At 34.6% G+C, this 14,566-nt stretch overlaps 1 pseudogene; it reads right to left on the bottom strand.

Annotated features, from left to right (window-relative positions):
- Positions 1-838: 838 nt before the first annotated feature.
- LOC120155976 overlaps positions 839-14,566 on the bottom strand; it is a 51,972-nt pseudogene continuing 38,244 nt past the window's right edge.

The following is a 14,566-nucleotide window of genomic DNA, read 5'->3' as shown; positions in this document are numbered from 1 at the left end:
AAATCATGATTGAAAAAGTAATTTTCAAATTTCTAGCTTTTGATGTGGAAAATCACTTTTTGGGTGAAATTATATTTTTATCCTCAATTATTTAATTTTAATTTACAACATAATACTTAAAATTGTCATTTTTTCTAAAATTACTTTTTTATCAGTAATTTCAAACAACTAAATTTTATATTGCACTTTTTAAAAGTACTTTTTAGAGCACTTTTTAAAATCATTTTTCAAAAATAATACCAAACATAACACCGAACTTTGTAATTATTAGATAACTTGAGGAATACTTTTCAAAAAAAAAACTTAGGACTTAAAAGTGTTTTTAAAACTGGAAGCAACGCAAATAATAACATTTTAGGCCAAAAATCCTTTTTCACCTTGGTTTAAAAAGTGCTTTTAAAAACCTAAAAAAATTCTAGCTTTTAGGCTTTCAAAATCACTCTTGAGTAAAATTATTAATTTATCCTCATTTATTTCGCTAGTTCTTTTTTATTTTCAAAAGTAATGTTTAATATATATTTTATCTACTCAAAATCATTTTTTAACACAACTCTAAACACTTAAATTTTAAACAAAACAACCATAAAACATTTTTTTTAAATCTCTTTTCCACCACTCTTTAAAAGTATTACCAAATAGTTTAGCATCTACCAAAAGAAATAAGAATGAGATTTAATTTCCTTAGGTTCCGATCTTAAATGCTGGTTATATTGTTAATTGTAAAAAGAGTCGAGTATAAATAAAGATATTCCTTGAACTTCTGCCGATGGCTTGGAAAATTTTGAAAATCTTGCAAAATATAAGAAATGAAGCAAAAGCTTAGATGCAGATCAGATTTTCATGTAGATCTCTACCTTTCTTCTTTTTACCTTTTTTTTTCCTCCTAAATTGATTTTCCTAAATGAAAGAATCGAAATGATGTTACCACCACGTTCAGTGACAAACTGAACCATTACTTGTTACAGAATCAGGTTTCTCTGTTTTAATAACAAATTGGTCAACAATCCTTAGTGTTCACCGTTTTATTAACAATGGCTCTACAAACATCAACAACACATAGTTCGGTGGCCTAGTGTACTGACTCCCAGCTATATCTATGGGAACGTTCTTTCTTCCTCAAGCATGAGCTAATGGCATGCATATATAAATGCAAAACGCGACGAGAAACCTAAAGAGAAACACATCAGGAAGTTAATACAAACTGGTTTCTCACCTTATCGACTACAAGAGTGAAAACTTCAAGATAACCATCACGGTTTATGTGAAATCGAGTGAACGACTTGTAGCTAGCGATTCAGAGAGAAGAGAAAGCCTCATCAAAGTGTACGTGAAGCCAGTTAATGCAGATATATAAGTAGCTTCCAAACACCAAAGAAACAACAGGGGTGGAGAAAACCCAGATGTACAGGAAGACTGAAGAATAATATATGACAGCACCTCCGCTGCAGATGTCGCTTCGAGTGACGGCCATAACCTGGCAAGGTTTCCTCCATCAATACAGAAAAAAGTATATCTCCCCAACATGGATAGGCTTCTTACCTCTGGAACATCAAATGCAGACAGAGATACTTGATGGGTAGAGGCCAAATGTCCATTGCTCAATACGAGAGCAGAGACCTGTAGGATCTGGAAAATGCTCAATTTCCACTGATTGGTACCACTGGTATAAAGTGTGATAACCTGAACACAGCAATTAACCATCATTAACTTCCACCAAAAAGAATACTCTGGATATCAAATGAAATTAAAAGGCCAATGTTGGTGTTGATTATATTGAAATTTTTTATATCATTCAAATAAAATTGACACGAAAATAGTAGTCCTGAAAACCTCTATTCATGGAGGTTAGAACAACTTTAAATTGCTTGGAGCATATTATAATGCAAGGCATTAATGTTGAGGTGATCACTGCAACAATGTTAACCATCTTAATATTACACAAAAGTTTATTAGAATGTAAACCACCCGAAGTTGATAAAAATTTATGCCGGATACACGTCTCCAGACCTATTTCCAAGAGCAGCATATGAATAAGGGCTGCAGTCAGATGTGAAGATACATGAAGAATTCCAATTATTGCACGTTTCTTCCGCGCTAATTTGGAAGGAACAAATGCAATTGCTGCAATCAGCAAACCAGCCAATGATACAAAAGAATGTCCCAGCACATATACAAAAGCGCTCCATACTGTGCCAAAGAAACTCCTCAAATGACCAGAAAATGAATCGTCTTGTAAAATGTGGTCGAGCTTACACTATGAAAAGGCAGGAAAGAAATCAGTCACTTCGGTATCAGAGTTATCCTACCTGACACAGTAAAACAATATCATACTGCATATAAGCTTTCCAATTAGAGAGCGAGTCAACGGCCAACAAAGCCATAATTTGAGTGACAAGGTTATTGTATGTTGGCATGAAAGAATAGGGCTCAAGCCCATGTAACCCCATTCCCTTCACCCAAATTTGTAATGATAAATAAGTAAATAAATAAACAGAACAAGAGAGTCAGTGAAGGATGGGATCCTAATAATCAGGTCATTTTAGGTCCAGTGAAAGCTGAAGCTAGAATAATCAAGTCAAATATAACCAAATTCAATGAATTTCAAAAGAAATTTACATGTGGAAACGTAGAGAAAACCAATATAAAGTATATAATGCCACCAATGAAATCAAACTGCCAGTTCTAAATTCAAAACTTCAAGATATTTCCCAATGCAATCTACATCACAACCCCAGGAGGAATGAGAATTCAGAGGAAACTAGGCAAATTAAATCTATGAAATGGTAAAGAAAGGAAGTGTACTCTGCTTGAATCATCAAAAGAAGGATAAGCTGCTTTACACTCGTATGTTTTCCCATAAAATTTGCTAAAATTATTAAACACGTAAGTGGGGTGTAAAAATGCCCCTCCACATCCATTTACGAGAAGATGCTGCACATGAACCGGGCCTTCTGATGAAACACATGAATGGCGCATATAATGATGCAGGTCTCCGGCAATTTGAAGCTTACACCTTCCTTTTAAGTAATCAAGTATCAGGTGTGAAATATTCTCACCGGAAGCACCATTCCAGTACCAATCAAGAAGCCAGTGTGGTTCATGTGTCATAATGATCACAGAATCATTTTCTCAAACCTGAAAAGGAAAATGGTGGAGATGAAATTTTTCTCAACCAGAAAACATTTAGCAGATAAAGCTGAACCTAGCAACAGTCGATACTATTGTCTAATAGTTTATGCCACTAACTGTAATATGAATTAGTATCAGATTTGAAAGCATAAATATCTGCTAGCTCAAAAACTTCTTCCACAACTAAGTGTATACATATAACAGTGAACATTCCAAGTGAGAATACTTATTAAGGTATGCACTGTGTTGAGAAATCAAAATTTGTGATATATTCACAGCGTATAATATGAATTATAATGTTATGTGAACCAAAGCCAGTACACCTTGCGCATCAAATGTAGCATAGATGACTCAAGAAATGAGTATCAGCATTATTGCAATGTCTCAGGAACACATTAATGCAAGACCATTCATATGACATCACAAAAAAGTAAAGGAGTTCTCCTTTAAGTTACAAATATATCCCCCTCCTTAAATTAGTTGCATTTTCTCATCATAGACAAATCAAAATGTAAAATTAGAAGCAAACATAACAGAGGACAGATCTTAGGATTAAATATTACCTTGTCTTTACTAATTCAGAAAAGAACTTGAACTGGTACACATCAATGTCAGAATGAAGTGATAAATCAAGACCAAATACCCACCATCTTTTTGGGAGCTGCAAAGCAAAATAACTCTTCCTTTGAGGCATAAACCACCCACCCAACCAGCTCCTGTGGCATATATACCTCATAACAGTATTAAGCCCATCAAACCAATCTGTAAAGTTAAAGCATAATTCTATTAGAGATGGAGGAGCTTTTTAATAGGAATACTAGTAGAAGCCTTCTTTGAAACAAAATAAACTTCTACTTTTCTAGTTCTAGTTCTGCCAAGGAAAAATGTAACAAGTGTTCAGACCATGATAAAATTAGTGCAACGTATAATAAGATCACATAGAAATTGTTGCCAACTTAAAAAAATAAAAATAAAAAACGACTATTACCCAAGATAGAATTTGGGCTAAACATGTAAGACCTATCATGATTTCCAGGAATGAGAAAACACTGAGGTCCTTTGTATTCCTTGAGTTCAGGTATCCCTTCGGGTAACTCAGGCTTGTTTACTGCTATGTGATTCGGTATGTACCATGCTGGAGGCTGAAGAGCATATTCAAAAGGACAAAAGAAACGCCTTTCATAAGTAAATCCTGATGGATTAGGATACCTACAAACAAACAAGTTGCGAGTATAAACCAACAACACATTTTGCTGACCAAATCATCAATCAAACATTCAGTGCAACGTAGAGGCTCTGGCTTCATAAATAATAAACCATCAATGTTAAAATTTGATTTTATAGAGACAACTACAATTATATCCAAGACATTGCAGCAACTTACGCAAGATCTCCTCCGATGAGTAGCAGGTCCCCACGTGGCAGTGTAATCACAGAATCATCTCTAGTAAGCTGAAGCAAAGGTTGAGCAAGCAGCCGAGCCACAGCATATGATGAGTTTCCACCATCACCAGTATCAGCCATGAAATCAAACCATAGATTTCTTTTTCACTCAAGTGATCATAAAAAAGATCATGTTCATGAGCTCCTTCGTGAACCTTGCTCATTGCAGCCTGAGAAACACAGAAAGGAAGTGATAGAAAGTGAATCCTTGATGGAAAATATTTTAGGACTTTTTGCCTAATAATACAAAAAGAAACTATATTGAATGCATACAAAAATCAAGATTCAGAACTATACTTGCATCATGCACAAGTAAAACTGGCCGACAAACAGTGTTACAGATACCAGGAGGTCAAAAACAGTATTGAACAAGTCGGCTGAGGTTCTGCAAAATTGGGGACAAGCATACTAAGGTCAAAAGATTGAAATATTTTTGCTCCCACCACATAGTATGGAAAAGAAGTGATAAGAAAAGGGTAAATGAAAAAGAAATAATAAATATTTACCCTGAATACCAAGGAACCATATCCAAGAAATCTGGTTTCATTTGAATCTTTTTCAGTTTCTCGTATTCTTCAACAGGCAAAGGATGCGTAAGAGCCCACCTAAACTTGACGTAAGAGGTGCAGCAAAAGAATTAAGATAAATTGTACAAACCAAGGTATTTAGGAGTAGCTCAATCCCATAAAAGAAACCAATCTTAGACCCATAAACTGATAAAGAAAAAGAGTCATCTACATGATAGATAATCAAGAAGCTAGGAAATGGTATCCATAGGATATTCATGCATATAAAATGCAATTGCAATTTAAAATGAAGCGCAATGCAAGAATATATAGCAAACTGAAAAATGGATACGACTGAAGCTCACTGCTAGAATATTAGCAACCCAGACAGAGGAGAGGATCATGTGCAAGGTATGGTACAGTTCACATTCAAACATGTAACATACAGATATATTTCAAACATTTCCAAACAAGCTAAAGATCACTACTCACCCTGTTGTCCTTTCCACTACATAATTTGCAATGTAAAGGCCTATAAATGTAGCCCACAATGAGTATATGGGAGAAATTTCATCAGAGGAACCCGGACAAGAACCATTGCAAGCTAACTGCCAATGAGATATCAAGAAAAAACAGGATGATATAAATGATACAAAATAAGATGAAAAGATATTAAAATCAAGATAAACACCAAAAGATGGTTCTCATAGGATGAGATAAATTATATAAAAGCTTATGGTGGATCAGAGGTTTACCTCACCATAAATGACCCACTTCGACAAAAGTGGAGAATCACTTGTAGAGCCAACTGGAGCAAATCAAGATGAGCAAACCTGGTCTTTCAACTCATTAATGTGAAGAAATTTTGCAAGCCATGTGTTTCTCTCTTTCCAAAAGGAAAGCCAATTCGAAGCTTTTCGGTCAAAAGTTCTCTTCCCTATCATAGCACGGTTGCCACAATGACTATAGAATTAACAGCAGGCTACACTAATAACCTACAAAGGAAGAGAAAAGAAAATACACATAAGGACCAGCATCAACAGAAAATCTAAAACCTGGAGTGTAAAGAAGAAATCATCAGTTTCATCTTCAAAACTTACAGCACAATTCGGGAGAATGGTCAAGATTTCTGGCCTTCTTCCAGCCACACAAGAAATAAGACCAAGATACCACAGGCCAAGGAACACAATGTGAAAGAAAAGAAGAAAGAGAATAGAAGAGATATATATTGACAGAAACAAAGACAAATTCATCCTCATATCCACTCCCATTGACAAAAAACTAGGAAGATGATACACAGATGAAACTAAAATCCACGCTATGTACCTGCAGTTTAAGTTATAATTCATGAATAAGTTGTGAACCATTCTTAGTTTCCTACTTATATTGATAGTTCATAGTTATTTGAATGCATTTATTTCAAGGGAGTCCACAGTATGATGAATAAAGGCATCAGGTTAGAACATTTACCATCGACTGAAATTTGAATAGCTTGGTTTGATATTCTTCCCTATAAATGGAAATGAAAAGAAATAAAAGAATCCAAGCAGACAAGCATACATAGACCACCATTTGATATTATTATCCAACTTTTCTATCAAGGTATGCATGTTATCTGAAGAAATAAAGAACAGACACCCCACAACAACAGCAATTACAGCATGGCGCGAGTGTTCATGAGGATAAGGGTATGTATCAGTCAGAATCGTTCGAACCCACTCCACTTTGAAGGTTGATAATAATCCTCACAAATCACCCCACAGTTCACCTGCACGAAAAGTCAAAAATCACCAAGGCCAACTCCAAGGTACTGATAACAATATTGGAAAGCCATAAAATTAATGGAAGACAAAAAAACCAGTAACTTCTATATTAGAGAACGTATAAAACCCAAAACACTATAACATTTTTATCAGGCAATATTAGATCCCAAAGTAATCAATAATCCAATATAACCAAGCTAATAATGGCCCATATACAAGCTAACTAAAAATACAACTCAATGAATCAAAAACCACATTAATTTACTAGAAAAACCGCAAGCACAAAGATAAATAAACAATAACAAAACTTGTACTTTCCTAATCATTTAATTCCAAAATCAAACAAAAAACTAGGGTTTAAGTTCAAATTTTTTTCTTCCTTCTTTTTAAAGACAAAGAAGTTAAAACCCAATAACGGACGCAAAATAAAACCCCATTATTACAAAATCTTTAAAACAAATAATGATCATAACGAAAACCATTACACAGATAATCAGAAAAACAAGGAACGATGAAGACATAAACAAGGAAAACAGGGGAAAGCAGCGACTTTGACGATTCGTAAAAGAATAAAAGTAAAAAAAAAATCAAGAAAGAGTACCTGAAGAGCGAATGTGGGAGCAATAAGAGGGGAAAGAAAAGGGGAATGGGATATATTTATATAATGGTTTTGAAGAGTTTCTTCAAAATCAAAAAACTATGGCATCTAAGACTGTCTGCGACGAACATAATAACGGCAGATTCTCTTTTTCTTCTTATAACTTTGCAGCGGTTTATGAATTTTCATTTTTTTTCCTGCTTTAAAATCAAATTTTGTTATCATACGGGAAATGAGAAACAAGGCCGTTGAAAAATTAGGGAAGAAAGGACTCCGATAAATTGAGGAGCGTTGGATTTGGGCTTGATGTGATTAGAAAATGACACTTTGAAGGGTGACGATGAACTTTCTTCGAAATGTACATTTAAATAATGGTGACGAGGGAGAGGATCCCCGTTCCTGATTTTGTTCTGATATTTGGCCCAACCAACCTCGTATGATTTATGATAATACTATGGTACAAATACAAATGTAACCCTCAATTTTCACAATATTTTTTTTTATCAAATTAGCCCTTAAAAAATTAAAAAAATGATAATTTTGAATTGGCAAATCACGCGATAATCTACATGTATTTCATGCTAACGTGAGACTATTTATGTTATGTCAATCTGGCTTAAATGCTAAACTAATATTAATTATTTTGTCCTTTTCTATCCCATCATTAGAAAATAACCATTTTATCTTTATTCAAATATTAACGTTAGAAATTTATTGAGCAACCTTAGTGATAGAATATAGTATTATTCACCTTATTAAAAAGCTTAAAGGATTATGAGTAGATATTATTTTCTAATCACTGTTAAAAAAATACTCATATTGATTGTTTTCTTTTTACAATTTTTTAATGATATGATAGAAAATAATAATAATAATTGACGTCAACTTAACGACCTATTATTGTTCTATACTCTTGTATAAATTCAATAAAAGAAAAAATGTATGAGGATTGAAAGAGATGAATAAATGTATAAGATTTAAAATGACTAAAATGATAAAGTTGAAGGTTTAAAAAACCTAAAGTGACAAAAATATAATCATGGGAGAAGATTTACGTGGATCATTATTCGATTGCGGTTGATTATTATTAGTGGTTCAATATGAACGGGATGTCATTCCTACTTTTCAAAAAGCACGAGACATAAGCATTCATCGGCGTTAAGAAAAGCATCCATTGTCACAGCATCATCATCCCCCTACTTATGGACAGATAGCGGGCGCTTAAGGCTCGTCCTCAGTTGCAGCACCATAACCATCATAGCATCCACCGTCAACACTGATTTACATTCGCAACTTGGCAAAATACATTGGTACACCGTCAATTCAGATGGCACCGCAATCGGTTTAGATGCCACCTCCGCATGGTTATGTACAGTCGTAGCAGGGTTTTATGATACCTCTTGTTAGATATTATACTGCCATGCATATAGATCTAGCGTGGGCTTCATATGCTACTTATCTGACGAGTAGTGCTCCACCATAGACACAGACACCTCCGAGCAGTATGGATCACATACATCGATGTCGATGTTTTCATAGTTTTCATAGTTCTTTATGAGCAGTGGGATGGTTAGTCATACACCTCTATGGTCCTTATTCTATAGAGGTACTACATCGTCTTTCGTCCCTCATGAACAAAATGTATCTGTTGTCGCTGATGATGTTAAAGATGACGAGAGTAAGGAGGAAGAGCAACTTATACGAAGAAACCTCATCGAAATAGATAGTCATCGCCCTGTGGAACACATTCAAGAAGCAAACATCCGATAAACTTGTAAAGTTTGTAATGTTTTTATTTAAATTTTCCTTGTAACACTTGTATTTAATGTTTCTATTTAATTGTTTTAATTGATTTTATTATTTAGTTTGTAATGTTTTTATTTAAGTTTCTTTATTTCTTAATATTTTTTATTATTTAATTGTTTCATTTGTAATGTTTGTATTATTTAATTGTTTTAGGGTTTATTTTAATGGTTTATGGGTTAGATAAAAAGTAAAATCATGATTATGAGAAATAAACCTTAAATAAAAAATAAAGAAATTTCAGCATTAAATTGCAAAAATATGTATATTGCAGGCACTCATTTTCGTTCGAGACTTTGTTATGAGTTTTATTTTATATATGTGCATAAGTGTGATATATATATATATATAGTATATTTTTTAAAATACGATTTTTGAAATATATATGGTATATATATTATATATAGATTTTAAAAAAACTATATATATATATATATATACAATATATTAGATATTTTTTAAAATATATAATTTTTGAAAACATATTTAATATATATAGTTTTTTAAACATATTGTTTTTGAAAATATAATATATATTATAGTTTTTGAATATATATATATATATATTATTGTTATTTTCTTTATTTTTTACTTTTACCTTTACTTTTATTTTATTTTATTTTATCTTTTTTTTTATTTTTCTTTCAGGTTCACAAGGGTCCAATAAGTCTCAGTCCAGCCAAATCAAGGTCCGAATCCAACAAAGGCCCAAGGAAGAAAGCCTATCAGATCCAACAAACTGATCCACCAAACCCAATAGAAGGTCTAAGGCACATTAGGGTTTTATATTTAAGTATCAGCGTGTCACGACTCACAACCGTTAGATCAGGCCACAATCCGACGGTTCCGGTCAAAGTAAAATAAGAGTTTAAAACCCTAGCAGATCACGTCACAGAGCGGCACATCAAGTGCCTTTGGATCTTGACCTTGATCCGACGGTCCACAAGGCACCAGGAGATCCCAAACGACACCGGCCAATTGATCATCGGTGTGTGAAGACCACATGCCGGCGAAGTCAACAAGTTGCGCGCAAAACAAAAAAGTATGTGGTTAATTTTTTATGATTTTGGCAACCAAAGCAAAACAAATCGAAGCAAAAGGAAACATATCCTCTCCTAAATCATAATAATAACCAAAACGACAACAAATCGCCATGCATGAGAACGAGATTAAAAGAGCATCAAATTGAGAAGAAAAAAATAAATGTTTCTCCTTTTTCACCGAATCCCATTGATTTCGGGATTGCTCAGCCACCAGATTGAAGAGATGTGTCTCCCCATGTCCACTATAAAAGGCGCTGCAAAAAGAGAGAATGGGGGAAGAGCGAATTAGAGAGAGAGCATTCGAGACAAAAAACCACACAAAAAAAGAAGGAGGCTTAGCTTTCTTAACCTTGCTACCGAGGGGGAGGAGTCACTGTCTAAGAAATCGAACGATCACCAGAGGATTCAAAGGTCACCAGAAAAGGTAGAGCCCGAGGGATTTTATTTTTAAATATATGCTAAGGGGGTTCATTTTTGGTGATTTGAGGCTAATATTCATGTTTAACAAAAAGAGGGGGAATTTCTAGGTAATTTTAGGGTCTTCGACCATTGCGGGTGGTGGCCAGAGTGACGGCGCGACAACAGGGACAAGTCGAGGAAAAAGGTCGGAGCTTGGTTGAGAGAATAGGGAGTTGAGAGAGTTTAGGGGTGGGTTGTTTTAGGTGAAAGGGTGAATGAAATAAAAGTGATATTTTGAGGCATTTATATACCGAGTACCTTAGTGCAAATAGGAAATAATTAAATTATTTCTACAGTCCCTAGTATTATGATGCGTAATTTGTTTCGGTCCCCACTTGTAATTTAGCCTTTGAATATTTAATTTTAATTCAATTGGTTCTTTTCTTTTTCTTTTTCCTTTTTATTTAAAGTAATTTATTAACTTTTTTTATTTTTCAGCATTCTTATTTTTTATTATAATTTTCTTTGGTATTAACTTTTATTTTCGAGGAATTCCTTTTTTTGAAGTTATAAAATTAAATCAAAGGTATGAAAATCATATCGAACTTAAATGTTATTTAAAATTATAATTTTTTCAATTAGGACGACCCAATAATTGATTGGTATCGAAAGGACGATTCAAGGGTGCCCATCATTCCTCGATCGTAAATGACTCTTGAACCCAAATTCTTTGGTATGACGCAGATCCGGTAAATGGACAAAATCAAGGTGTCTGATCTACCTCATTCAAAATGATCAGTGGTGACTCCATCATGATTCCAAGTCGAAACGCGAACCCAGGACCACCCGAGTGGCTGTTGCGACATCTTGACGACTTTGCTAGGGACTTTAAGAGTCAGGCCAAAATTAATTACTCAGTGATATTTTTCAGTAAAATTTGTAAGTTTAAATTTTAAATTTATTTTTGATCCATTTTTACCATTGATTATTATTATTTTCAAATATATAGTTGTATTGACGTGTGCTCTCAGTGTATTCATGTTTTTCCTAAAAACAAATCAATTCAAGCTCTATACTCGAGCTATATCCATTTAATTAGGGGTGAAAAGGAGATTTAGGAGCATGGGCCTAGCAATTAGCTTTCGAGGTTCATATACTATATGTTTTCGTATGAATTTACTCTAGGCATGGACATTGAGGAATATGCCCCCTCGAGTTTAACTCAGTCCACATAATCTTGTGATGGGTTTAGGATTGAGGGCTGGTTGGCCCAAAGGGCACCAACAAGGAGAACTCAGGTACCTTTTTAGAACCTAAACCATGTCCCTGTGGGAGATTAGAGCCTACTCCTAAACCTTATGCAAACCCTACAATGCTTGTTCCTTTATTTCATACTTTATGTTACTGTTCGAAGCAAGCGAACTAGAGATATATACGGTCAGAATTTTATTTCAAACAAAAAGCATGTGGGATTAGAAATCATGATCGGGTAGGAACAGAAGTATGTAGGGTAGATATCATGCTGGAAGGAATGATTATAATTTTGCTTTTACTATTAATTTACCTTACTAACTTTGTTTCTTTTGTTTATTTATTTCATCTACATCATTGCATGAAGGTGTTGATTCGCTAAGTGTTCATCAAACTCTGAATATCTTCATTAATGGAAAAAAGGGGTTGTGAAACATGAGGCTAAAAATGTAGGGGCACGGTTGTGATATAAGAAAACTCGAAAAATAGACAAACTACGAGACAACTACATTAATTGGCTTCACATCAACCGAGCGTAATAACGTCCAGAAGCTGTGCAACATGTGGGGAAAACATCAGCACGATAGGACGTGTTAATATCATTTTACAACCCTGACATAGTTCCAAAATACACGAAGATTTGTTTCACTTTCAAACCTCATGAAGATTGCGAGAATGGATCGAGTAAAAAAGCAATGAGGATAAAGAAGCACACATTGAACTTGAAATATTGGAAAAAAAAAATCGGGAAATGAGTAAGCTTCAAATAGTCTTTACGATGGAGGACCTCAGTAGGGAACAGACCTAACGAAAGTGAAGCGGTCATCTAGTAGTTCATGGGACAAATCAACAAAATGACTCACTACTACAAAATTTGATGAGAGACACTAGGGCAGTAAGATATGACATCCAACCAATGGCTAGTGAAGCACGAGACTTGTCAACATACTAGTAGTTGCTTAGAGTTCAAAGGATCTAGCTCAAGTGTACCTTTAAATGTTTTGGTCTCATTGTAATTACACTTTTTCCCCAATGAAGGTTATTCAATATGACAGGCACTTTTGGGATCAACACCTCGCCTTTTGCATCTTGCATATTTGCATTTTTATTTATGAATCGCATTAGTCATTTTACATGCATTTATCATAAATTTCATGGATCCCATGAATGAGACAATATCGTGCATTAATAAATTAGAAAGGCTTCAAGAATATCTAGCCAAAGCTTAGCGAGAAATGAACGAAACAAGTTCCAAGATGAATCAATGGGGCAAATCTCTAAGATAACAAGCGTGATGGCTAAACAAACCGAAGGAAAGATTTTGATTAAGTAAGATAAGGATTTGGGGCTAGTTCATGAGATGTTGTTACGTGCTCAAAAGATTAGTGAAGACCACAACATTCTAGGGCAAAGATAGATGTCAATCCTAGAGGATGTTGTGGGAATAATATAAGACAACAACATGGCACACTCAAAGAAGTCAAAATGTCAGCCAAAGGGTTAGAAAAAAGAAGAAGATGCAAATGGTTCCAATCCTATGGTCATATTCTGACTTGCTACCCCATCTCATTCAGAATCACCTTCTAATGCCGATCCCACCAACGCCTAATAGTTACTTATGGTCAAACTGGAAGGGTACCAAAAAATATTCTTGCAAATACCATGCCAGAATTCAAGGACACTCCATCGAGAATGTGTTAACTTTAAGTGTCGAATCCATAACCTTTTGAATCATAGAGTTGTAGAATTTGAGGCCAAGGGTCAGCTCATCATGACGCATGAGTTGAAAATCAATTGTTCAGATGGTTACATTCTAAACAGTATGAAGGAGACAAAAACAACAAAAAAATGACTCTTTGCTTGTATCCCCATAGAAGTCGTCTTGGTAAACACGACTATAGTTATGTTCCAAGTGCCTAGTCTCTGACCATTCACCTTGAAAATGGATCCATAATCTCAGTTCTTGATTTCTATTACTCTGTTACTATGAACTTGGTGTACGATAAAAGGTCCTGACTATCTTGATTTTATCTTGCCTAGAAATAATTTAAGTTGTGAATTATAGAGAAACACTTGTTGTCCAGAAAAAAATTGCCTTGGCAAAATTTTTCTATCATGCCATTTTTTTGTTTTTTCTTTATATAAGCGGGCATTTTTGTATGCTTGAGCTCTGAATTCATTAATTTCTTTCAGTTCCAATAGTCTTCTTTCTCCAGCAAACTGGGCATCCATGTTCAATTTCTTGATGGCCCAATAAGCTTTATGTTCAAGCTCCACAGGAAGATGGCACTCCTGACCATAAACGAGTTTGAATGGGGACTTTCCTAGCGGTGTGTTGAATGCTGTGCGACATGGCCACAGTGCTCCATCTAGCCTTGGCAACCAGTTCTTTCGGTTTCGGTTGATCGCTTTCTTAAGAATCTATTTGATTTCTCGATTAGAAACTTCGGCTTATCCATTGGTCTAGGGGTGATATGCTTGGCTATCCGATGTCGTACTCCATATCTTTTCAGTGCCTTGGTAATTAATTTGTTGTCAAAGTGTGTGCCTTCATCACTGATGATAGCTCACGATGTTCCAAAATGTGTAAATATATTCTTGTGCAAGAATGTTAGGACGATCTTGGAATCA

This window comes from Hibiscus syriacus, unplaced genomic scaffold (genome assembly GCF_006381635.1).
Source record: "Hibiscus syriacus cultivar Baekdansim isolate YM2019G1 unplaced genomic scaffold, ASM638163v2 tig00111210_pilon, whole genome shotgun sequence".
In the NCBI taxonomy this organism is placed as follows: Eukaryota; Viridiplantae; Streptophyta; class Magnoliopsida; order Malvales; family Malvaceae; genus Hibiscus; species Hibiscus syriacus.
The sequence above is the reverse complement of the archived record's forward strand: the minus strand, read 5'-3'. Positions and strand labels throughout refer to the sequence as shown.